Here is a 25,515-nt window from a genome sequence, read left to right as displayed (position 1 = left end):
GGGAAAGGGGGGGTGGGGGCAATGTACATACCCTATGAAAAAAGATATGTATATAAGGGGAGGGGGGAGGAGTTAATTTGCAAAAGATATGCCAATTTTTGGCTTGTGCTTAAAACAACCAAAATAGTCAATAGAGAAACATGGACAATAAACAAGTAGCTAACATTCATAATCCTCTAATATAGAGAAGTAAAATTTCTTGTTTGTCCTTTTAGATCTTACTAACTTCTGAGTTATCTGAGAAGCTTTACTTGAGTCCAGAGTAGTATCAAGTTTATTTCTTAAAGTCTTGGGAGTCTTTGGTATGGTTTTTAGGCTATATAATTTATCTGAACACTTCCTTCCATCCCCTTTCAAAATAAGAGCCCCTATAGGGACGCAGCCGATAGTGACTTATAAAATTTTCATATTGATAGAAAAAACCTAACATTTTTTGGGGTGTAGGAATTGACCACATATTAAAAATATTTTGACAAAAATTTAAATAGAATATACATATTATATTTTTATCGGTTCTGCTTGAACATTGTCAATTTGAAGGCACAAAGAAAGAAGGATGGAAGGATAAAAATCACGAAGAAGGGAAGGGCAGCAATTTTACCAGTGAGCTTTTTTGCTTTTACAATTTCAGCCAGTCAAAAATGAATGTTCGAGTAAAATATTTTCCAATATGGGTTCGAAACCGGTTTATATCAACTGGATTAGAACCGGTTCTTAATTAATTACGCAGAAAAATAATGTATCGAACCATACTTTTTTAGTACAATAACATTACTTTTTACTCGATTAAAACTTTTTGTGTTTATTGGTCAAGAAAATTAAAATCCTATCCAATATTTCAGCTAAGTAATATCTAGTAGCTTTACAGACGGACAGACAAATTATATAGTATCTTTGATAGGTACTATAAAACTTTTTTAATTGTTTTTTTAAGAGTAAAAATCAAGCATGCTAACATATTTTGAAAAGGCATTAAGGAAGCTATGAGAGAATAAAAACACCCCATAACATGTTTTCCTTAAATAGACTATAGAATAACTATAAGAGAAGAAAGAAATAAAGAGAGAGAGAGAGAGAGAGAGAGAGAGAGAGAGAGAGAGAGAGAGAGAGAGAGAGAGAGAGAGAGAGATAGAGAGAGAGAGAGAAGAAAGTAAGATAGATATGAAAAGATAAAAAAAAGTTCTTAAAGTTAAAACAATTAATGAACAAAAAGCACGTATGTTTTGCTTATGATCGACAATCTTGATTTATTTAAATCCGGTTAAAAGTCGTATGAAAAACGGTCTAGATGAAAATATAAAAAGGAATAAGACATTAGACGAATAATTGTTATACAATATACACCCCCAATTATGACAAACAAATTTAACCCTTTTATAGATAATTATCGGTGGATAAGTTGGTGGGACACTTAGAACCATACAATACAGATTTAGTAAAAGAATAAAAAAATTTTTGTTTATAAATGTATTAGATATATAAAACTTTGGAGACCAGTATAATTTATACACAATTTTAAGTCCCATGATGGCCAGAAAGGTTTCTTTTTTAAAAGCGAAGCTTTTCTATAATTAGGGTCGGTCCGTCCGTACGTCCGTCCGTAACGGATAGCTTTTTTTCATTAATTTAGGCATGTTAGAATTGTCCTATCGATTTCAAACTTTGCATGGTGATTCCTGTAGAAGTTAGGTACGAGTTAGAAAGCGTAGCAACTCTATAATCATTACCAGAATGTCCGTACGTCCATTTTAAACATGTTAATTTTTTTACATTTTAACAACAAATTTGTATGTGACCTAATTATCAGATTGGTCTAAATTTTGGTATACTAATTCCTGGGACAACAAAGTACAATATTATAGGCAAAGCAACTCTATAATCAAGTCCTATAAATGTAAGTATGTCCATAAACATTATCCTGTATCAAGCAGTTTTTCAACAAATTTACTTACAATTTTCCTTTGACTCTTATACATTTATTCAGTTCTGACATTATACAAGTGTTAATGTCCGTTTGTCCTACCGTTTCAGAGCTTCGCTTTTATGGATGTTGTCATCCTTGTTTGAAATATCTCTCCATGTATCAAACATGATCTATACAAGTTGAAACAATGTCTTTAAACTTTCTACCAAAAATTCTTCAGATTCTTTGCTTCATGTTGATTTATTTACTAACAACGACTACGCTTTTAGTTTATTTCTTTTTTGGGGGTGAGTGGGTTATTTCTACCTTCCCAGGACCTATGAGAAGCTACATTGTAAAGGAGAACCATATCGGTTATGCGGTTAGAGATCCTTCGAAACAAACAGACACACACATCCTGTTACTTTATATAAGAAATCAATATGTTCAGTGGTTAAGATCTTAACGGTCTTACAAAAAATATTTGACAATTTTATTATTATAAAGAGACGATGTTGGTTTAAATTGCGTTAAAGTCTCTTGTACAAAAATATGAGTAGATAAGTATATAAGGTATACCTAGCCAAATTATAAATATAGGTTAACCTACATGGTAGTCGGATATATATTTTTTATTATGAAAGAATATACCTTTTTTGCTACATAAGACTAAATTACATAAAATATTAAATAATATTAAAAATGCATGATAATTTGCCTAAATTCATAAAAATTGAAAATACATAATTATACATAAACTAATTTCATAATTAATTCCTGTATTCCATTTTATTATACTCTTAAAAGGTATAGGAATAGTTGTTAATCGCATCGTTTTATAGACAGCTTTCCGCGGTTTTAAAATAAATAATTTGGTAGCTCTGAGGGGCCAAAGGCCTAGGCTAAAAACTGGTTTTAAATTTATGATTTTTGTTTTAATATTCGTGGAAAAATGTCTGTAATATGATGCTATACATGATTTGTCAGTATGACTTATTGGATTTTAAACATTAAAGTCTCATATACAAAATGGTTCATACACAAATAACTTAATCTTATGTTGGTATTATAAAGAAATTACCTTTTTTGAATGACAGAAATATTGGAGGCAAAACAGTTTTTAGAGTGTTATTTACAAAGGATATAGTTTTGAATGTTATTTGAATTTTGTTAAAATTATTAACCAATAAAAATCATTGATGGAGCGGAACCAATTTTTTTAGCAGGGACATGGAAACAAAAAAACATGGTGCTTTCAACAAAAAGTACCTTATTGAACACAGATGACCCTACCCCCTTTTATATTTGTTAAATAAATTAAAATAGGAGGGGAGGGGAAATTTTTCGTTAGTTTATTACTTTAGGTCAGGTTAGATTGGGTTATATTGGGTTCTAGGCATCCCAACAGGGTTATACACAGGGTTGTTAATTTCAAAATAGAGGGGTGGGGGATTAGTGCTCCACAAGCACATTGTGTGAAACCACCAAAAACCATTATTAGACTTAGACTAACAAAAAAGTTAGACTGGTGGGACATACAATTTCATCTGTTTATGTCGACTTTTTAACTAAAATTGAAAATGATCGTGATTTTAATGTTAAACGATTTTTAGCTTATAAGCTTGCGGATTTTTTACTTCATTATTTTTCCATAGTATACAATGTACAAAAGTTTTTTTCGTTAACTATTATATTGTATGTTTATTGATTAAAAGACTTTAAATTATTATTACCTTTTTTAATTTTAGTAACCTTTGTTTACCCACAAATGTGAAAAATGCAATGCTTGAAGGCCAAAAAACTATGTATACTTAAAATTTAAGTTTTATAGTCATTTTTATTTTTTTTTTTAAATTTGCCATAGCCAAAGAAGTTATACCTAATCATTTTACGTAACTTTTTAAAAAATGTATAGAGTAGTCGCACTGCAAGAAATATATTCTGTCTTCAAACTTTATAAAGAGTAAGTTACGCTTCTTTGGAAACTCTTAATTAATTACCTTTTTTATTTTGAACTTATGCAGGGAGGGAGGGGACATTTGTTGAATTTTGATTAGTTGTTTCATTGAGTGTTTAAACGTTTCAACCACTAATTGTAATCTACAGAAGGGGTAATTTTATGTATCATCAATGGGGGATGCACTTCAACTTATCGGCCATTGTCTTATCCCTTTAGATCCCTTGAACTTATGTAATGTTTGGTTAGAAAGTTGTGGTTTTAAAATTTATTACGTATACATTATTTGTTTACTTAAAGATTGGGAAATAAAGATTCTTGTATTTATAGCGGTAGAGTTTAATCTAAAGTCGAGAAAACAAAACATTATTATAACCGGTTCTACCCCATCCCTTATTCTCTTCCCCACTTTCAGGTTGGGGGGGTGACGCAAATTTCAGATCCATGATTTCGCGATTTGACAAAAATTTATCTTTATATTATAGCGAACTAAATAATCTTGCAAGCATCGCTTTTATCTTATGAAGAAAAATCAGCGAAAAAACGAGATCTGAAATTTGCGTCACCCTTCCAATATGACGCATGACCGCTACGACCGCGAGACGTGGCAATAAATTGTCCACTATCATTTATAGCACCTCTGCTCTATGATTCAGTCAGTGTCCCTACGCCGCGCTGGTGCGTCCGTAATTGTTTATTTCAGGTGGGGGAGACATTTGAATGTAAATTGTTATGGTCCCCAAAGTCTATAGTAAGAATATCTCCTTAAGCGTTGGGTACTTTTATAAATCATAATTAATTGGTTTAACCTGTCAGTGTATAAACTTTTCAACCAACAATTTTCAAATACAAAAAGGGTGGTTTTGTTCATCAAAATTAGATATACATCTATTTATCGTCCATTGTCTTACACTTAAGGTCCTTTGTTATCATAAAAAAAGTACAAAATCGTAAAAAGGTTCATAATTTCCTAAATGGTTAGTAAATATCCATTTTTTACGATCTTAATGAAATTGAAAGTTAATAAAGATTATAAAAATCTATTATGTTATGTATTAATTTATCTTAATACAATTAAAAAGATATATTATGCCTTATTAATGATTATAGTTGACAAAAACTTAACTTAATAATTTTCCTTAAGTCAAAAAGCGGAGTATCTTTATAATTAATTTTATATGTACCTAAGTCTGATTTTTTTTAGTTTTAGGTTTTAAATGGAGGGATGATACAATGCTTGTTTAAATAATTTTCAATTCTTTTTTTTCCCTTAAAAAATTTAAGCGATAAAAAGACTATTGATAAATTCTTTAATAGTTAGTTATCGCATCGTATTATATACAGCTTTCCGTGAATATTAAAATTTAAAAAAAAATGGTAATGTTTGTCACGAGGGGCTGAAGACCTGGGCTAACAAGACTAGTTTTAATTTTATAATTTTTATCTTTATATTTGTGGAAAATTGTGTGTATCACGATGCTATACAAGTTGTAAAGATTATTTTCATGATTTCAAACTTTTAAGTTTTGTTTTAATTTAGCCCATTTCTTAAAGAAAACCAACTTTCTTACCCTAAAAAAAAGTAATTTGTATGTGTAAACGAATTTTGCTTCAAGGCATTTTTAAGCATGAAATAAAAACCCCAAAAATTCTGGTCCAAAAACGCCGGTTTCTGGTTTTGAAAATGATTATTTTCAAATTTTTAACATGGACAAATTATAGAGAGGTTTTATAGAAATAAAGTGAGAGAAAGAGAGGAAAAGTGAGAGAGAGAGAAAAGAAGAGAGAGAGAGAGAGAAGGAGAAAGAAAAAGAAAGTTATAAAAAGAGAAAGAAAGATATAGAGAAAGATAAAAAAAGAGATGAAAAATCGCCATAAAAACTCAAAAACATAAAATAAGATCAAGAAAGAGAAAGAGAGATAGAAATAGAAATATAATAAATAGATAATAAAAGACAAAGAGAGAGAGAAATGGAGCAAACATTATTCATATTTTCATCACATATTTTAAAAGCACTTATGAATGCTATATATTATGCCGTAAGGGGATGACGAATTTTAAACAAACAAACACACGCACGCACACAAACAGGCACAAGCATGTATATAATAGTATAGGCCTTAAAATTGGCCTTGAAACGAAACTGGTTGAGAAACTTCATTTGCCATACACCTGTGCAGAGCACGAACGCAGTGTGCGTGTGTGTGTGTGTATGTGTGTGTGAGTGTGTGTGTGTGTGTGTGTGTATATGTGTGTGTGCGTGTGTGTGTGTTAGAAGCAACCCTAACTCACACACACATATTCTCCCTTTCTTATCCTTTAAATCACACACATACACACACACACACACACACACAAGAACATACTTGTAAAAATTTCGAGTGCCAACTACCACCCCCCCCCCCCTCCTCCCCCTTACCATCTATGCTCCCTCAAAATTAACCCAATAACGCCCAATTCTTTCCCCTCGTATATATGTTTATACTTTATATAAATTTTATATGAGAAAGAAATTGATTTAAACTTTAATCAGACGTTCGAATAGGCTTTTTAGAAAAAGTTTTATATTTTTCGTGAGATGGCTTTAGGCTATTTCCATAAAACACATCTCTTTCAAACAAAGTAAAAATTATCATTATTTAGACAAATAGATTTTAAAGAAGTTGCTAAAAATTAGAAGCAAAATAGGCTTACTACCGTTTAAGTATCTTTTTCTTTGTGTTTTTAATTTTAAATGGCTTTTTCTAGTTTTATGCTACTTTATGTGAGCACCCTTTCCCTTTCTGCTCAATAGCGAAGGTGAAAGTACAATTTTATACAAGCGTATGCGTGTCTGTCTGTCCGTCTGTCTGTCTGTCAGTCAGTGTGTGTGTTGTAAGACATTCCAATGTTATTTTTGTTAGCCCCCAAAATACATCGAGACGCTTATTTTCTCTTTGCTATAAAAAATGTAGGATGTTATTTTTAAAGTTGGATAATACGAATTGTATTTATCCGAAAAATATTGTCAAAAAAGACAGGGAGGGAGGTAACATTGGGCTTTTTATCATATTAGTCCCCAAAATTTTATAATAACATATACTAATTCATTGGCTTAACAACTTTGAGGGCTTTCATTAAATTTTGATAGGTTGGTTCATTATGTTAAGTGTAAAGCACGTTTTAACCACTAATTTTAACCTACAAAAACTTAAGATTTCACAAAAATATTGAGGAATTACATAGCAAGGTATTTTACAAAAAAAATCCTCTAAATTTTAGCCTTAAAGTAAGGTATCCTTTCCCTAAATATGTCTTAGAATTAGATAATAAGCTACTAAACCCCATATGTATATAATTTAAAATCTATCTATAGTTTTTTATAGGATTGAGGAAAACGATACTTTTGTGTTTCAGCGTTAACATCTAATACTAACATATGAGATTTTTTTTGTCTAAAGATTAAGATCTCAATAACAACTAAAGATTTACATAGGTCCCGGGATGGTTTTAGAATATTTAAGCTTTGGTATGGTTTTAGGCTATATTTCTGCCCCTTATAACCATTTGAATACAGAGCCCTACATACTAGCAGTGCTAGAAACTTTTATACATGTTTTTAGTTCTACTTATCCATTTTTCAGAATTACACCCCTCCTTCCCAAAAATAAAATTAGCGTTAAAAATGGGCTGAAACTAACCCTAGCCCAAAATTACTTTGAATCAATCAATGACAGGACAAGTTTAAAATATAATCTTTTACTTTTCATTGTACTTTTTAGATACATAAATATAATACATAAAAGTATTCAGATGTGTATTTTTATGCCAGGCAAGAGATCAAAAACTGCTGGATTTGTACATTCACAATTACTAAGTAAGCTTAAGATTGGTCCCTAGCGTTTAACATTAAGTAATCATGGCTAACTTGTTATCGTAATATTGTTTTTCTAATGATATTATTATTTAGTTTATTTTAAGAAACTTTAAGCTTTTTTAATGTTTTTGTTAAAATCACCTTTAAAACAATGTCTATACTGTCCCATTTTCATGTTTTGTTTTTAAAAAGTGAAAAAAATGCGTTTCCCTGCAATCTTAACAAAGATGAATTGCTTTAAAAAACACATCTGGCAATAGAGTTTTTAGAGGATTGAGCAAAAACATTTTTTTCATTTCTCTATGTATACGTAATCAAGGACATATATGAAGCATTCCTAAAATGGAGATTTCAATCAGTTCAGTCATTAATAATATCTTTACTTACAGATTAAAATAATCTAAATACTTTATACTAAAAGATAGGGTAAATATTTTAGCTGAATAATATTTAGAAGGATTCAATTTTAACTCTGATATCTAAGTGACCGCAAGATTCCCATCCTTTGGAAAAAATAATGGTCAACAAAGTCAACAAGAAAAATCCTCGAGATTTTCAGGAAAAAAACTTCCAAATTTGATTTCATTCATTGATTATAAACGTTTTTTTTATCTGAAACTTTAGATCTCAATAACTATAAACTTATTTAATTTAAGGTATGCTTCACATTGGTTTTGTAAAGGTTCTTGTCTATTTATTTATATTAAAGTCTTGGGGTGGTTTTAAGCTATCTTTGAGCCTCCTTCTACCTCTTAATATACAGCGCCTCTAGATGCTAAGATTAAATGTATGAATAAAGAAATCTTACCCAAAAAGTTTAAGATACTCTATTTTTTTTAATGTTCAAAAAAAGCATGAATATGAAAGCTATATAAAATCTTTGCACGTATCTTTATAATAATAAAGCTATAAACAACCAAAGCAATGGATAAAAACTTTGAAAAACTGGGCAACACTTTTTTCTAAATTTTGTTAGCAAATTTAAACTTATCGGATAAAATGGTATTAATATTAATAGACTTAGAATATGGCTACATTGTAGATATAGGTTTTAAGTATTAATGCTTAAATTTAGACATGATGTCGACATAGATACCAGGTATATTAAGTCTTCAATCATGTACGATGACCCGCAGCATTAGGTTTAACAAGGTTTCCTATTTTATCTTAATCTTCAGAAAACAAGTCCATGCCATGCAAAAAAAATAACAAATTTCCTTCCTGGCGACCACTCCCTTCTTTTAGCAAGGTCATTTAGCAATTTACCCTTTTCATCATAGTGAACTATCAACCTCCCCCCCTCCAACATTATTTTTTGAATGATGTTTGGTAAAGTTCACAATTGCCTCAACATGGTACCAGGAAGGGAGAAGGACATTGGGCTGTCTATTACATTAGTCCCCAAATTCTTACAGTAACGCTGTCTTATTAGTTGGCTTAACAATCTTGGCGACTTTCATTGAATTTTGATTGGTTGGTTAATTAAGTTTCAAACGTTTCAACCACTAATTGTCATTTACAGAAGGGATTATTCGATTTATTATCATTGGGATGTACATAAATTTATCGGCCATAGTTTTATCCCTTTAGATCCCAGGTTATAGTACCCATAGCTGGGACTATGAACAAAAAAGGCATAATACATGGTCCACAAAGAGATTTAAGGACAATACCAGTCATTTATTAAACATTCATTTTCTTCGCTTTTTTGCATGGATGGATGAGTATAAACCTAAAGATTTAGTAAAAGGGCAATGAAATATAAACGATTCTTCTTCTCGTTTTTCATAAATAATTCTTTCTTTGATTAGATAGTTGGTTTTTATTCAGGGGTCTTTAGAAAGACAACGATAAATTGATGTATGAAGTGTAAGAAATTTCATCCCTTCTGTAGATTAAATAAATTGGTGGAAAAGTTTATTTACTAAAAGGTTTGTACAACTTTATCAAAATCAAGTCCCCAAAGCTTTAAGCAAACAAAGGATACAATGTGTTTATAAAACTTTGGTTACCAACATAATCTATAGTTCAATCGATCTTTCCAGCCGTTTGTAAGATCTTGTGGTACATACAAACACACACACACCTTTTTGCCTCTAAAAAAATTAGCAACAATTCTATGTAGGTGGTTCTCAAAAAGAATAGACATAATATAATATCAGGGATAAAGCGATAGGACAATGGATGATAAATCAATATACCATGCAATTCTTGTGTGTAAGATTTTGCCTTTGGTATAAATACATATTACGATAAGGCATTATTACTATAGGAGTAACTGTTTATCCAAATAGTTGGTTAATTTAATTCCTGTACATTTTCTTAGGCCAGAAGCGGGGTTAGGTTTTCTTATTATTATTACATAAGCTTTCATATCTATGAAATCTCTGATAATTACGTCTAGAAACCTATATCAACCATGTGAAGTAGTTATGATATTTTAAGGTGTTTTATAGATACAATAAAGGCAATATTATTCAGACACTTTATTCTTTAAGCTAATACACTTTTCATTAAATCTCAGATAAAAAAAATCTTAGAACAAAATTATTTCCTTCTCTTGAAAGAATTATCCTAAAATTTTTGTGACGTATAAGATAATTAATATGACAAAATTTACGCAAATTACGCAGGTTTTTGGGGAGCACAGCTGCTCTATAATAAGTTGGCAATGTAAATTAAAACAATCTTCTTTCCTATATTGATGAATAGGCAGCGTATGGAAATGTTAAACCGCAGCCGCCGAAAGATTTCTAAATATACAACATCAGCCGATAGAAAAACTCCAAGCCGCATAATTTTTTGGGAATTATAAATTTTCTAACAAAAACTTCGCAGACAATTTTCTACATTCTACAGCCTAGTCAACCTATTATTGGGCAGCTACCATTCCTTGCTTTTAATATCTAAAATTAATTGAAATTGCTGATATAAAAACACTTACGACAATGCTTTTTATCTTCTATACCTTTTAAGAATTAGCGATAAAAAACGCATAATTTTAACTGCTTTTGAACATGCATATACTATGTACAATAGTTGGGATTTTCGAAAGTGAAGCTTTATTAAATTAGGGTCAGCCCTCTATAATCCATATAACCAAGTCCTAAATTTAAATTTAAGTATGTCCTTAAACAGTATCCTGTATTTAAAAAGTTTAAAACAAATTTACTAACAATTTTGTTGAAACTTATACATTAATATTTAGTTTATACAGTTCTGACACTATACAAGTGAAAGTTCAGTGGTTCGATTTTATGGATGTTGTCATCTTTGTTTAGTTCTATTTAGACTAAGGTTACTTTAACTTTTGTCTGTTTTGTACTATTATAATCATTTAATTGTTCATTTGTTAGCTCAAATAAGCTTCCAAATGGATAATTTAATGGATAAGAATATGGGGGGGAGGGTGTATTTTAAGAATTGTGTTACCAATTAAAAGAAGCGATTAATTAAGCACAGTTGGAATTGCACGAACAAACGAATCGAAAAAAAATGGAAGATTTTTTCTTTTCTTTTGGATGATTTTTTTAACTTCTTGAAAAGTTCAGTTCATAAATATCCCGTAAATAGCTATATCTATAAAAAGAATACCTTTCAATTCGAAGCAAAAAAATATAAGCCTCTAATCATGTTTTTTTTCTTTTAAGGTAAGCTTTAAATTGTCCCTCTTTACTTATCCTTTTAGTTGCAAGTATGAATAAAGAATGCAAACTTTTAATTGGTGTGCGCTTACGTCCCCGTTTTTAATATCAATATTATGTTTTATATTTCCTTACATAAAAGAAACAGGATATCTATCTGTTTGTATGTGTATGTATGTGGCAAAGGATCTAGCTAAAAGCTAAACCGATATGGTTCTCCTTTTCAGTTAAGCTTCTTGTGGGTCCAGGGAAGGTTTTTAACTATTTTGGGAAGAAATAGGAAATTATATAAAGGGGTATTTTTAATGATAAAGAAGCGTAAGTGAATGCACATCAATTTTAATTCTGGGCAAATTAAGGATAACTCTTTGTTAAATTTAGCCATAACAAGAATAGGTGCTCAAGATTTTATTTGATTGATTAAAATCATTTATGTTTTTGTCAGGAAGGAAGGGTACATTGGACTTTACTTTACCCTAGTACGCAACGTTTTTTTACCCGGGTTATAATATTCGTCGACCCAAAGACTTTTAGTACATGTATTGAAATGTTATTGGTTGGTTTCATACTTTTCTACCAATAATTTAATCTACAGAATGGGTACTTTGTTTATTATCATTGGGGGTGTACATCAATTTATCGTCTATTTCTTATTTACTTTGAAAAATTTACCTTTTTATGTGTTTCCTATTTCAGGGGAAGATTAATTTATCATCTATTGTCCTGAACTTAAATCATTTGCTTTAAAAAGTGTTTTATAAATAAAATCTATCTTTACCCTTCTAATAAACAACAATAGGATATTAAAGGAAAAGAATCAAGTTTTTAGAGTATTCATATAGGGGTTGAAATACTAATGTACTTAATATTCTTTTTTGTTTGTTTGACCATTAAGATACCGCTAACCACTGAACCGATTAAGTTCTCCATTTTGAGGGAAAGAATCACAAAGGTCTTGTATTGTTTTAAGGATTTTTTTGCCTTGTTCCTAGCTTCGAATCATTCCCTGTTTATAGAGAAGATTCCCTATTATATGGTAATTGGATAATAGAATAGTTATTACAGCTTTCTACGGCACCTCGGGCCTAAAAAAACTGGTTTTAATCTTATTATTGTACATTTCTATATTCGTAGAAAGCTGGATATAATACGATGCTAGACATAGTTTTTTCGTATTGATTGATTTGGTCACTCTAATTATTAATTTAACTTTGATATACAAAGTCACTGAGCCGTTAACTAAATATAATAGAATTAAAGGAAAGGGGGGATTATCTACGTAATGGCGTAATCAGTATTTACACAAGAGGGGGGGGGGGGTAAAAACTTGATTTAAAGAATCATTTTACCTCATCGCTATATGATCAAAAAAAAGAAGGACAATTGCATCCAAAAACAAAGCAGAAACATGACAAATATAGTCACTTGCTTTGACGTAGTGACATACAGAAGGATAGCTCCCAATAATAGAGTAGCTAGGTATAATTCTTTTAAGTGTGTCAAAATAATTTGAGGGGGGTGTAGCCCTCTTTAACACCAGACTTGCAAAAAAAGTATGGCCTTGAAAGACATACTAATAATAGTTTATAGAAAAAGCGCAACAAAATTTGTAATTGGTCGTATCAATAACAAGGATGACAACATCCATAAAAGCGAAGCACTGAAACGGTAGGACAAACGGACATTAACACTTGTATAGTATCTGAACTGAAAAATCGGAACATAAATGTATAAATGTCGAATCAAAATTGTAGGTAAATTTGTTGAAAATCTGCTTAAAAACAGGATAATGTTTATGGACATACTTACATTTTTGGACTTGATTATAGAGTTGCTTCGCTTATAATATTGTTCTTTGTTGTCCCAGGAATCAATATACCAAAATCAGATCAAACGGATAATTAAAACACTTGAAAATTTGTTGTTAAAAAAGTAGAAAAATCAACATGTTTAAAATGGACGTACGGACATTCTGGTAATGATTATAGAGTTGCTACGCTTTCTAAATCGTACCCAACTACTACAGGAATCATCATGCAAAGTTTGAAATCGATAGGACAATTCTAACATGCCTAAATTAACGAATAAAAGCTATCTATCTCGGACGGACGTACGGACGGACGGACGGACGGACGGACGTACGGACGGACGGACCGACCCTAATTATAGAAAAGCTTCGCTTTTAAAAAGTGTCATCGAAAAAAAAAGATTTATTGACTGGACATGGAACATTTTGTTAAGAAACGCAGCAAAGACTAAAGCAAACACAAATGTACTTATAGTAATGGAAATCAACAAACAAAAAATGGTGAACTTTTACTATTATTGCAAATAAAAGTAATGACTTAACCTAGTGATGAAGTAGCTTCGGTACGAACAAAAGAGTTTTAAACGATTAATTGTATAATTCTCTCTAAAGTGAACTATAGTTAAAATATTGAAAAATCATTTTTTAAGTTAAATTTTTGTGATTTATTATAAAACAATTTGTTATACCCAGTCAAAATATATCGCATTAAAGGTATTTCTAACATTCATTTATCATTTTAAAATTCAGAATTTATGGTTTTTAAAGAAAAAAATAAATATTGTGTAATTTCTACCTAGTATTTTAAAAAGAAAAATTAAGTATATTTTGAAAATTTGACATTTTTTGAAAATGCTTAAATCAATATTAAGATTTTGGAAAGAAAATTCGCACTAATTTTTGCAAGGAGCTATTGCACAATTTTGTTGCAAAAAATAGCAAGACAGCTAAAGGACATGTTTAGATAGATAGTAAGATAGCAAATTTGATAGAAAGCTAGATAGATAAATTTCAACTGTTTTTTGTTTCAGAATTGCAATTGCATTTTTCTCAAATTAAAAAACTCTGCATCAAAATTATTTGCTATAAAACAATATTTATTGTTTTTAAATATTTCTTTTTAACATTATTTTTATTCTTATTGATTTACTTTAAAAACAATGAAATTACAAGAATTAATAGTCTAAAGATTCTTGTGATAAAAGAGTATTACTAATAAATAACTTTTAAATTATGTTATTATTCAGTTACTATTGAATGATGTTGTCATCCTTGTAAATTTTTTAATTTTGAGGGTAGAAATTTGCAAAACAAAATTTGCTTCAGGCACTTTGGAAAGAACTTGATCAACAACTTTTCCAAATCTTAGGTTAAGATAAGCTTTCACGAAAATAATTTTCCCTCATTTTAGTTTTACCTATCTATAATCTATAATACAAAGTAGCTTGATGTCTGTCCGTCTGTCCGTCTGTCCGTCTGTCTGTCCGTCTGTCTGTCTGTCCCTTAAGATCTCGGTAACCACTGAACCGATCGGATTCTACTCTTCAGGGAATATACCTACTGGTCCTGTGGTGGTTTTAGGCTATTTTCTTGGAAGGTGGGACACCCCCAACCCCCCCAAAAATAAAAATAATCCAACCCCCAAATTTTTTTTTTTTACATTTTTTGTAAAATCTCAGTAACTACTGATCAAATTGGGCTCTACCCTTCTGGGAATATACCTACTGGTCCTCTGGTGGTTTTAAGCTATTTTCTTGGGGGGTGGGACACCCCAACCCCCCCAAAAATAAAAAAATCCCCACTTCCAAAATTTTATTTTTTTATTTTTTTTAAAACAAAAACCAGTAATTGGGGTGGGGGAACCCCACTGCAACATGGGGCGAAGCCCCCATGAATCTTTCCCCCCCCAAAAAAAAATCAAAATATTTTTTTTTTAAATTTTAATTTTTGTGTATGCGAACAACCTAGGTCTAATTTTTACGAATAGAAATTATTATGTATACGGCAAACAACCTGGGTTTAATTTGTACAAATTAAAATTTTTGTGCATAAAGCGTACAACCTGGGTTTAATTTTACCACAGAGTAATTAAACAAAGAATATTTTTTTTAATATTTCTATTAAGGAGGGTCGACTTCCCAAAACTATATAGGGCGAAGCCCCTAGAGGCTAGGGGCGAAGCCGCTAGTATATTACAAAGTAGAACGATGTCTGTCTGTCCGTCCGTCTGTCCCTTAAGATCTAGGTAACCACTGAACCGATTGGATTCTACTCTTCAGGGTGTATACCTATTGGTCCTGTGGTGGTTTTAAGCTATTTTCTTGGGGGTGGGACACCACTAACCCCCCCAAAATTAAAATTTCCACCCCCCCAAAAAAAAAAAAAATCTGGGGAACACATTAAACTACGTGCAGCACCAGTAGTACTTTTTTAAAAAAAAAATTTAATCATCTCTTGGGGCAAAGCCCCTAGAGGCAAGGGGCGAAGCCGCTAGTAATATAAAGTAGTAGTAATGTTTTTGATTAAGCGTTAGGATGTTCTTAACACCTACACCAATGTTTTGGTGTGGTTTTATGCTATTTCTTGGTTTCATCCATTCCCTTTGAATACAAAGTTCTGATGTGCTAAAGGCACAGCTGCTATTTTTTTTCTATATCTTAAGAGCTTAAACAGTGTCGACGTAAATATTATATATATATATATATCTATGTCAATGATATTTAAGTCACTTATTTCTTAAAGTCCTTATCCTAATCCGTAGCTATCGTTATCAAGAAGAGCAATTAGTAAAGTCGGTCATTACTATAAGATTAGTTGTGATTATTTAATGCAATTGAAAAAGTTTTATGTAATGGGGTGAGTGAGAGGGAGATAGAGAGAGAAAGATAGGGAGAAGGAGAGAGAAAGAGAAAGAGAGAGAGAGAGAGAGGGGGGGATAAGAAAAAGACATAAGAGTAAGGTATGTATCTATGTAATGTATATAGAAAAGGTAAAAAAAAAAGAATAACGGCCTTTTATTAAAAGCCTTTGTTATTAGGTGCGAATTATCTTAAGTTTAAACAATGTAGGCATAATTCAATATTTTTTATGGAAAAAAACTTAATTCATTAAAAAATATTGCATTCATTAAAATTGAAACAATAGAATAGTCTTAACAAAAAAAATCATCCAAAAATTGCAACTATTTTTTTCTGCAGATTTTGTTTAATGAATAGTATAAAATACATTTCATAATAGAGTAAATAACCAGGATGACAACATCCATAAGTTGCAAAGCTTGTTAAAAAAAGTCAAGCAGATGTTAGGGGAAAAAGCAAAATAGAAAGTAATTAAAGTAAGATGTTTAGTGATCATGTGAATCTTTACAAAAACAAATTACAAAAAGAACTAGTGCTCTGTCATAAAGAAAGAAAGCAAAAAATGTATTAAGTATTAGAGTAGCTTCGCTATTGAAAAAGGAGAAAAAGTGAATATAAGGAAAATCACCAACGGGTGACAAAAAGTAAAGATTGACACTTTTGAAATAGATGTAAATTAAATACCTAGATGAAAGTAGCTAAAAAAGAAGATTCAAAATGTGCAAAAATTAGCCATCATTTTTGCAACAAAAAAAATATCTAGTTTCTAAAAAATCTTTGTATTTTAATATTTTTCAAGCAAATTTTGTTGAGAAAAGTGTTTGTTACGGATTTTGATTATGATAATTTTATTTAAAATTTTAACAAAATCATGCTTTTTCAATATTAAGTGTATTTTAAAAGCCAGACATTAAAATGCATTAAAACCATACACAACTAAAGACTAACAGCCAGGTATATACATTGATGTAGATCCCCAATAATGATACACATAACTACCAATTCCGTGATTACAATTAGAGGTTGAAACGTTTGAACACTCGACGTAATGAACCAACCAATCAAAATTCAATAAAACTCCCAAAGTTTTTAAGCCAACAAATAAAAAAAAACCATAATAAAACTTTGGGGACTAGTGTATTAAACAAACCCAATGTCTCCTCCCTCCCTATTTAAATTGAGTCAATTTTTATGTCTGAATAAAGCAATCTAGGCAAAATATTACGGTCATCTAATTATGCAACCTTTTAGGTTATTTACCATTTTTGTATTTAGGGGAATAACACCACCGCCCTCCCCCTTGGTAGTATTATTCCTGGCTTTAAATTGATGCTGTAAGTACTGGTGCAAAAAATGGGGACGAATTTCAAATTGATTTGACGGGGCTGATTTTTTTACGTCACAAGTGAAGGGAAAGAAAAGGGAAGGGGGAAAGAAACCCTCTAGAAAAGAGATGGGGTTTTCCCTTCACTTGTGACGTCAAAAACCCAGCCCCGTCAAATCAATTTGAAATTCGTCCACATTTCTTGCACCAATACTTACAGCATCATTAAATTACATAAACTATTTAGAAAAAATAGCCTAAAAGCATGCCTAAACTTTAATTTGAATCTAAAATAGCCAAAAACCATCGAGGGACCTTTGTTAACATGGAAATATCAATCAGGTTAGTTGTTCGACAGATACCTTCGGACAAAGAAACAAAAGCAGATAGTCTCTTTCAATAAGGGGATGAGTGGGGGTACAATAAATCTGATCCACTTACATCAAATGGGATTCAACCACCTTTTGTTTGAATATTTGGGCAATAGAAGAAGAATTCAAATCTGGTTTGCAAAAAAATGGATATAGGATATACGTGGATATATTGACAGGGGAAAATTTGGCTTCCATTTAGCTTGCTAATATGGACCTCATTAATTGGTCAGTTTGGTAATCTTGTAGGAAGGATGGGATTGGAGTAAAGAGAATGGAAGAAGGCAATTGTTATTTTAGCCAGCTGGGAGTTACACTTTATCCGATTACATGAAAATCTGGTGCAACATCCATGTAATAATATATCCATTTTTGTAAAGTTGTCTTTTTATTCTTCTCTACACCTGTGTGTTGCAAAGCAAGTTTTTGCCACCCACGCAAAAAAACTGCGTTTATTTGAATTCGCAAAAAATGAAATATTTCCCAAAAATTACATTTACTGAAAAAAGTTTGGTACGTATCCAGTAAGATATCGAAAACGTCAAAGTCATAGGCCAATAATACTCTTTATTTGCTTCTAATTAACCCTTATCAAGTTTTAAGCTATTTTCTTTAGAACATTTAGACAAACAGCAAAATTAAATTGGATGTATTTTCGACTGTGCCATTTAAATAGGTATAGTTGTATTTATGACGAATTTTAGCTAATGGTAAAGATTCTACATTAATCATAAACACCTAAAAACAATGATTAAAAATATTTTAAAAATTACAACTGTTCAGATTAAAAACTATTTCTTAGTCATTGTTATGTTGCCTAATGCCTAATATCCTTAATAAAAATAGAACTAATTATTTATTTTTTTTTGCCTATAGTTACAATGATAAAAAAGCAAGAAAAATCAAGGTGACATCCTATTCTATAAATTTTTAAGGTTTTTTTGTCTGAAGCTTGAGATATCAATAATTACTAAATCAATAGGATCCTGTATTTTAGGTAAGCTTCACATAGGTCCTGTCATGGTTTTAGGCTATTTTATTTTTTTTTAAATTTAAGTCATGGAATGGTTTTAACTTTTAAGCTATTCTTCCAAACTTTCACAACCATTTTAATACAACTCCCCTAGACACTAGGGGTATAGTATAGTCACTAGTTATTTATATAAAAAAAATTACTGCAAGAAATCTTCCTATAAAAATGCGCTACCAAAACTTTTATTTTACATTTAATATTTTCAAACACTTTTTGTGTGGGCCGTTATTAAAATTGCTCAAATGTCCTGCCAATTTAAAAAATACTTAAACACATTTCATTGTGGGCGATGTGATGCATCTACCCACCGTTCTGGCAAAAGTACTTGTACCAAGGGAGGTGGGGGAAGGAGGCTGGTGGGGATTTGAAGCGAAATAATTCGAATTGACTTATAGAATGTGTAAAAACGAAAAGAAGATTCATTATTAATAAGCCAACTGTTTTTCCTTAGACTGTAATAAAACAAAATTTTAGGTTAATTCCTTTTTTAATGACCTAGATGTCAACAAAATAGGGACTCATTTTTATATTTCACTTAGTTTTTAAATTCTCTATAAAACTTTACGATGTATGATTTTTCACTCTGGCTAAAAACTAGTTTTAATCCAACATAAATTTATCGTATTGGAGCTGTAATAGAAATAGGAAATAAAAAAACTATTATTGAATACTTGTATAAAAGAAAAATAGAATAAAATTCGCTAAAAGCTTTAAAAATGATTAATATTTAAAACTCAAGGACAGGTGTGAAGAAAATACCCATTCTAAAATAATGACTCATAATATGTATTAAATATTTCATCATTGATTTATATGAAAATTAAACCGAAAAAATTGCCCCCTTAAAGAAAATTCTAAGGAAAAATATCATTAATTAGGTCATGTATACTGTTGTACAGGGAAATTTAATCGTTAAAAACTTTTTTCCTCCAACTTTTTGGTCAGTCAAAAATATAGGTTTTTTGAAATGTAACACTACATAATATACTAGCGGCAACGATCTCTTCATCTAGAGGAGGAAAAGTTAAAATAGCCTAAAACCATCCAAAAGGCCTAAATATGAAATAGCTTAAAATCTTAACGGACAGGCAAAAAAATAAGGAAACCATTATTGCATAACATTGTGTTACAAATACCATACATTATTTGATTATGAAAAGGTTTAATGCAACATTTTTTGGGTGGCATATCCCCCCCCCCCCCACCCACTTTTGGAAGACTCAATTACATATGCAGTGTTATCAAGCCTTAAAAAAGTCATCGCCCCTTTTTTTAGAAAGTTTTCTTTTTAGAAAAGAGGTCAAAGAGGTAAGTGGGTGTTTTTTTAGTGTGTGGGAGGAACAGACAAACATACATACATATTCTATAATAGCGAAGCTACTTCTAAAGTTCGTTCGTCACATACATACTACTATAGTTGTGTACATTGAGAATTATAAAACGTCTGTATTTAAAAGTATATCCTTTATAGGGAAAATCTTCTTTGACAAATTTTCTGTGGAGGTGGGTCATATCCCTATAGAGCCTGATAATTTAGAAGGGCAAATAGCTAAGTAAAATAAAATTCTAATAAAAAATACAAAGAAATTATTTAAATTACGTAAATTACTACAAAAATATCTATAACAGTAAGTTATTTATCATTTTTAAGACATTTTGAATGATTATGACCTCGGACGATGTAAATGTATTTGGAAGATTTGATGACAGAAAGATAATAAAACATGTAAATCATTTTCCAGTAAGTATAGCTCCGAAACTGATTAGAACCGGCCCTGAGCCATACTGAAAAATGTTTCGTGTCGTATTGTAGAAAATTTTTCTCGAATAATAAAACAAAAGCCACTGGCCCGCGGCCATGCCTTAGGAGTCAACAAAGCTGAAATTAATATATAATATTTTTCATTTTACTATCCACGGTAAGCTGTCTAGAAATAACTAAAATTTTTGTCCGAAACAATAAAAAAAACTGAAAATTATTTTAATAAATGTTCATGTAAGAAAAATAGCAAATGGTCTAATGATATAAAATCAGTAAAATAACAGATAAGTTTAAGTACGATATAGATTATATTTTGGTGTTATATATAGTAAAAACAATAGTGTAAAAATGACATAATAACGACAAAATAACCCTAAGGGTTGGTCTTGTTGTGTTTCTTACCAAAATCATTAAATACTAGACTATTGTATTCACTTATAGTGGTTTATATAATAGACATAATATAAGTAGATGGTCTATCTCACCCCAAAATTCGTCAAACTTAAAATAAATAGATTAAAAGTTTGTTAGCTCATGCTAAAAGCTATAAACTAAACCTAGTTTCAATCCTATTCGCGAGGCCTAAGCCCTGCGGTAACCCTATGCCCACGGTTGCGTACACGCAGGTTAAGCCCTTCGGTATATTAGCCCCTTCGTTGAACCTAACCCAACTGAAGTAAATTTGATCTTAATCAGAATAACCCATCTAATAAATAATCAATATTTAACAGGCCAAATAGTTTTTTTTTATCATAGCTTAATTATCAAAATTTTTAATTATTCTATTACGTTTTTTCTTGACTGATTCGAAAAATCTCTTAAATGGATGGACCAAAGAGATTCTTCGTTTCAGGGCAAATTTAAATGTATTTATAGCTGGTTTTAGGCTATTGTAGTCGGTAAAATATACTCTAATATCATGAAATTAAGATTATAATATAGCATATTCGTTCATTTTAGAAGCTAAATTTACAACAACAAACCTTCAATAAAACTTTAATTTTTATTGTAAAAAAAATACAAAATAAACAGTATGAAAAAAAACATGAAAAATAGGAAGAAAGGGAGGAATTTGACATTGACAATATGTTTAATACTCACGCAGATACATACACAGATAGATAGATACCAAGGATAGATAGATAGATAGCTAAATATCCTTAGTTTAGGCGCCGTGCGCCTAGTAGTACACAATCACAACAACATTTCACTTTCGACCATTTTTTCAACACTTATTCGCGGATTTTTTTCACTAATTTTAAGGATAAAAAATGTGATGAAATTACTTACTGAGTGCTAGCCGAGGGGGGTGGCTGGCCCTCGAGAATTTTGAATAAAAATAACCACCGCACCAACACAGAAATTGTTGGTAAATTTCTGCGTAGTGTCACTTTGGTTCACTCTTTACACTTTGAATGCCTATCACAGACTGAGGAGAAATGGAGAGGTAGGGGGAGAAGGAGCGAAGGGAAAGAGAGAGAGAGGGGGTAGAGGTGGGTGGGTGCCTGCTATAGAGCGAATGGTTTTATTTCAAACCCAATAAGTTTTTGAAGAATAGCATTTTTTTATAATTTATAACTTAATTCCGTTTTGCAATACAAACAGTTTTGTTGAAAATAATCTCGAAACCAAAATTACCCTTGAAATCCTCGTTTAATAAACAAAAATACTTCAAAATGTTTGTATTTTTTTGTCATTTTCTTACAATTTTACTAGAAAAGCAAAACTTAAAGAATATTTGTTGTGTTTCATAATTGCATAGACATTTTAAAACAAATTCAATACAATTTGACATTACAAAAATATTGTTTTTGTAATTGCTAATGTACAGATTTTACGAAAATGTAGACACACTTCACAGCGAATGGTTTTGGCTGACGTAAGACACTTACTTGCGTAGGAGAGAGAGAGAGAGAGAGAGAGAGAGACCGAGGAAGTCGGAGAGAGATAGAGAGAGAAGGGGGGAAGGAACGTATTTCGTGTGGGCGGCTTGGGCATGGGCAGAGGCGAGAGGGGATGGGGAGTTGACTTCGTATATGCTTATAAGCAGCGCTATGCATCTCAAACCACAAGGACTGTCGAGTTCAATTATTTTGGCGAACTTTTGAGCTGTCGTAGAATGTTCTAGGTTGTCAAATTGTATGACGTATTTCATTTTAGTGAATACTTGGAAAATCGTTTTTGGGCTCAATTTATATTAAAGATCATTGATCAAACTATGTTAAAGTGTATTTATAATAACGAATTTGCCTTTAAAAAATATGTGAAAAACATTATTAATTAGTAAAAATTTTATATTAATGAACAAAATAATTGAATACTGTTTTTGAAGAAAAAGAGAATTTGCCAAAAGAAAAGAAACTCTAAAAGTCAATTGCCATTTATAAGATGGAGTTTTTAGATAAGAGAATTATCCAGTGATTTTGAAGTACAATTAAATATTAGTTTAGAACCTTTGCTAAATAGAGGTAAAGGGGTTTTTTATCCCCAAACTAAATTATGGAACCCTCATAATTTTTGGAGAGAACGTGACCTAACTTTTGTGGGATTTTTTAAAATAGCTAGTCGTTGCTTTTAGTAAGTAGTAGATTTAAAATGATCCATAGAATTTAGATATGCAATCAGTTTTTTTGAAGACCTCTTATTTTTAAAATAATTTAAGTTTTTTAAAATTAAGTTGGTTGTAATGTACTAAAACGCAACAAAAAAAGAAGAAATTGTCATTATGAACAAAAATAGTAAGATCTTTATTTTGACACCATAATTTTTTAATTCTGTTGAGTAATTATTAAAAAAAAATATTTTATTGAACCCCGGCGAATCACAACTTTTAACTTTCGGAGCTCATCAAGAATGGGTTTTAAAAATTACAAAAGTTAGGACACGTTCTTTATTATAACCCCCCTACTTTCATTAGATTAGAAGCTTGTTGGAGAATATTTCAACTGCCAAAATCTCTTTAAACCTTCAGGACCAATAAAACAGAAATTGATCCTATAATTTTTAATTTTACTTTATGCTGAAAGTTATCAATAACACAATGCAATAAAAAGATACTATTTTACATAGCTTAAAAAATACAGATGATGTATTTTTATCTAGGACAACCCTTTCGGTCTGATTTTAGAAAGAAGGGGCGAGGGAAAGGGCATTGGAGGGGACCGGTTGAATTAAACCTCCTACACTCAAAGGCCTAAAAGTATACAGGGATGGGACAGTGGCCAATCAACTAAAATTTCCCCAATTCTTTTATGAAAAACACTTTCTGTGGTAGCTTTCAAATATATGGGATAAAGAATTGGTTGAATTAATCGTCGATATCCTATCCCTCCCTGAAAAGGCCTACTCCTTCAGATATATAAGTGTCCAAACTCTGCCCATTAATAAATATTGCAAGTGGCCAAAGTTCATTTTCTTAATTATTCAGAATGATAATAAAAAGTTATTTATTTGACCAAAAAAACATTTTCTGTATTTTTATATGATTTTGGCCTTCATGTATAAATCTTTAAGAGTCATAAAGTTATAAGTTTCATAACTAAAAACTTTATCAAAATTTTCTTTCTCTCTTTTTCTCCCTTTTCCTTTTGCATCTTCATATCTTTCATTCTCTCTCTCTCTCTCTCTGTCTTTCTCATCTCAAATCTTTCTATTCTTTCTCTCCCTCTATGAATTGATATCCAGGGAGAATGGGGACATTGGGCTGTAAATCACACTGGTACCCAAAGTTTTCTTATTTGTTTGCACTAAAATTTGTGTTGGATTTTGATAGTGTGTTCCTAACTTTTCAACTGATAATTTTAATCCAAAGACAGGATAATTTTGTTGATAATTATCGGGGATATATATCAATTTATTGTCCATTGTCTTATCCCTTTAAATCCCTGACCAACTTCACACCCGGATTTTTGTGAGCTTCTGAGAGTGAGAGAGAGAGAGAGAGATAAAGATAGAAAGATATGTGGGAGGGCTAGGACTTGAACTCGCCCACGCATTTCTATAAAGAGCTTGGGCATACTAATGGTGATTCCCAAAGCTATAGTTATATTGATATAACAGTACAATATTATGCAGTAAATAGGCTGGAAACCTACTGTAATACTACAAAAATCCAAAAACTTTAGTCCCTATTCTAACTATGAACTAAGTTTAGAGCGTAGGCGTCCAAAAGGGGTGGAGTAGGTTAGGGTGCAGGATTATTTTTTTTTTTGTAAAAACGATGTCAATAATTTGTCTGTCGATCTATCTCTCTTTCTAGCCACCATAAGTTTGTTCATTGATCTGTCTGTCTATTCATCTCTCTGTCTATCCATCTGGTTGTCTATCTATCTGTCTATTTGTTTATCCGTACCTCTCTTTGTCAGTTCTTTCATCCAGCAAGAGTGGAGGGGATGGAGTAAAGGAAGTGGATGGTGGGGTATCTTTAATTAAGCCCGCTGCGAGTATACTTTTATTAGAGTACATGAAAATCTGGTGTTCTATCGAGTAATAATAATATATCGATTCCAACTTTGTATGTAATAATCAAAGCACCCTAAAATCTGGAAAGTGAGTAAATTAGTGATCATAGCGGGTTCAGAAGAACACAAAACCCAAAAATTACTTAAAAGGTGACATTTTACTATAATTAGGCCTTACTTTTGGTAATTAATTTAGATGTGGGATTTATAAAAAAAACTTCATAAAAGGCAATTTAGTTACAAGACTCATTTTTGCCTTTTTTATGTCTAAAACCAATTTTTATTCCATTTTTTCAACCTTAATCTTTACCCTTGGATCTTAAGGGTTAAGACAATGGATGATAAATTGATGTACATCAACATCAACAAAAAACATTTCCTTTTCTAGAGATTAAAATTATTTGTTTCAACACTACTTGTTTGAAACCAACCAGAATTCTATAAAAGTACCCAAAGTTTTTTGCCGATAACGTAGTTTTAAAACTTTGGTTACCAGTATAATTTACATTCCAATGTTCCCTGCCCCATTGATCATCATC

The 25,515-nt window shown here is 31.0% G+C and overlaps 1 protein-coding gene across 7 annotated transcripts in view; it reads right to left on the bottom strand.

Annotated features, from left to right (window-relative positions):
* dpy (fibrillin-like protein dumpy) overlaps window positions 1-21,947 on the bottom strand; it is a 256,661-nt gene extending 234,714 nt beyond the window's left edge. For all 7 annotated transcript variants that reach the window (XM_080147847.1, XM_080147848.1, XM_080147849.1 and 4 more), the window contains exon 1: window positions 21,807-21,947. The gene's annotated coding sequence lies outside the window, so the exon portion shown is untranslated. The remainder of the gene's footprint in view (window positions 1-21,806) is intronic.
* Between the last annotated feature and the right edge of the window lie 3,568 nt (window positions 21,948-25,515).

Source organism: Acartia tonsa, chromosome 14 (genome assembly GCF_053477335.1).
Source record: "Acartia tonsa isolate MP-2025a chromosome 14, ASM5347733v1, whole genome shotgun sequence".
NCBI lineage: Eukaryota > Metazoa > Arthropoda > Copepoda > Calanoida > Acartiidae > Acartia > Acartia tonsa.
Note: the sequence above shows the minus strand (reverse complement) of the source record. Positions and strands in the feature narration are given on the sequence as shown.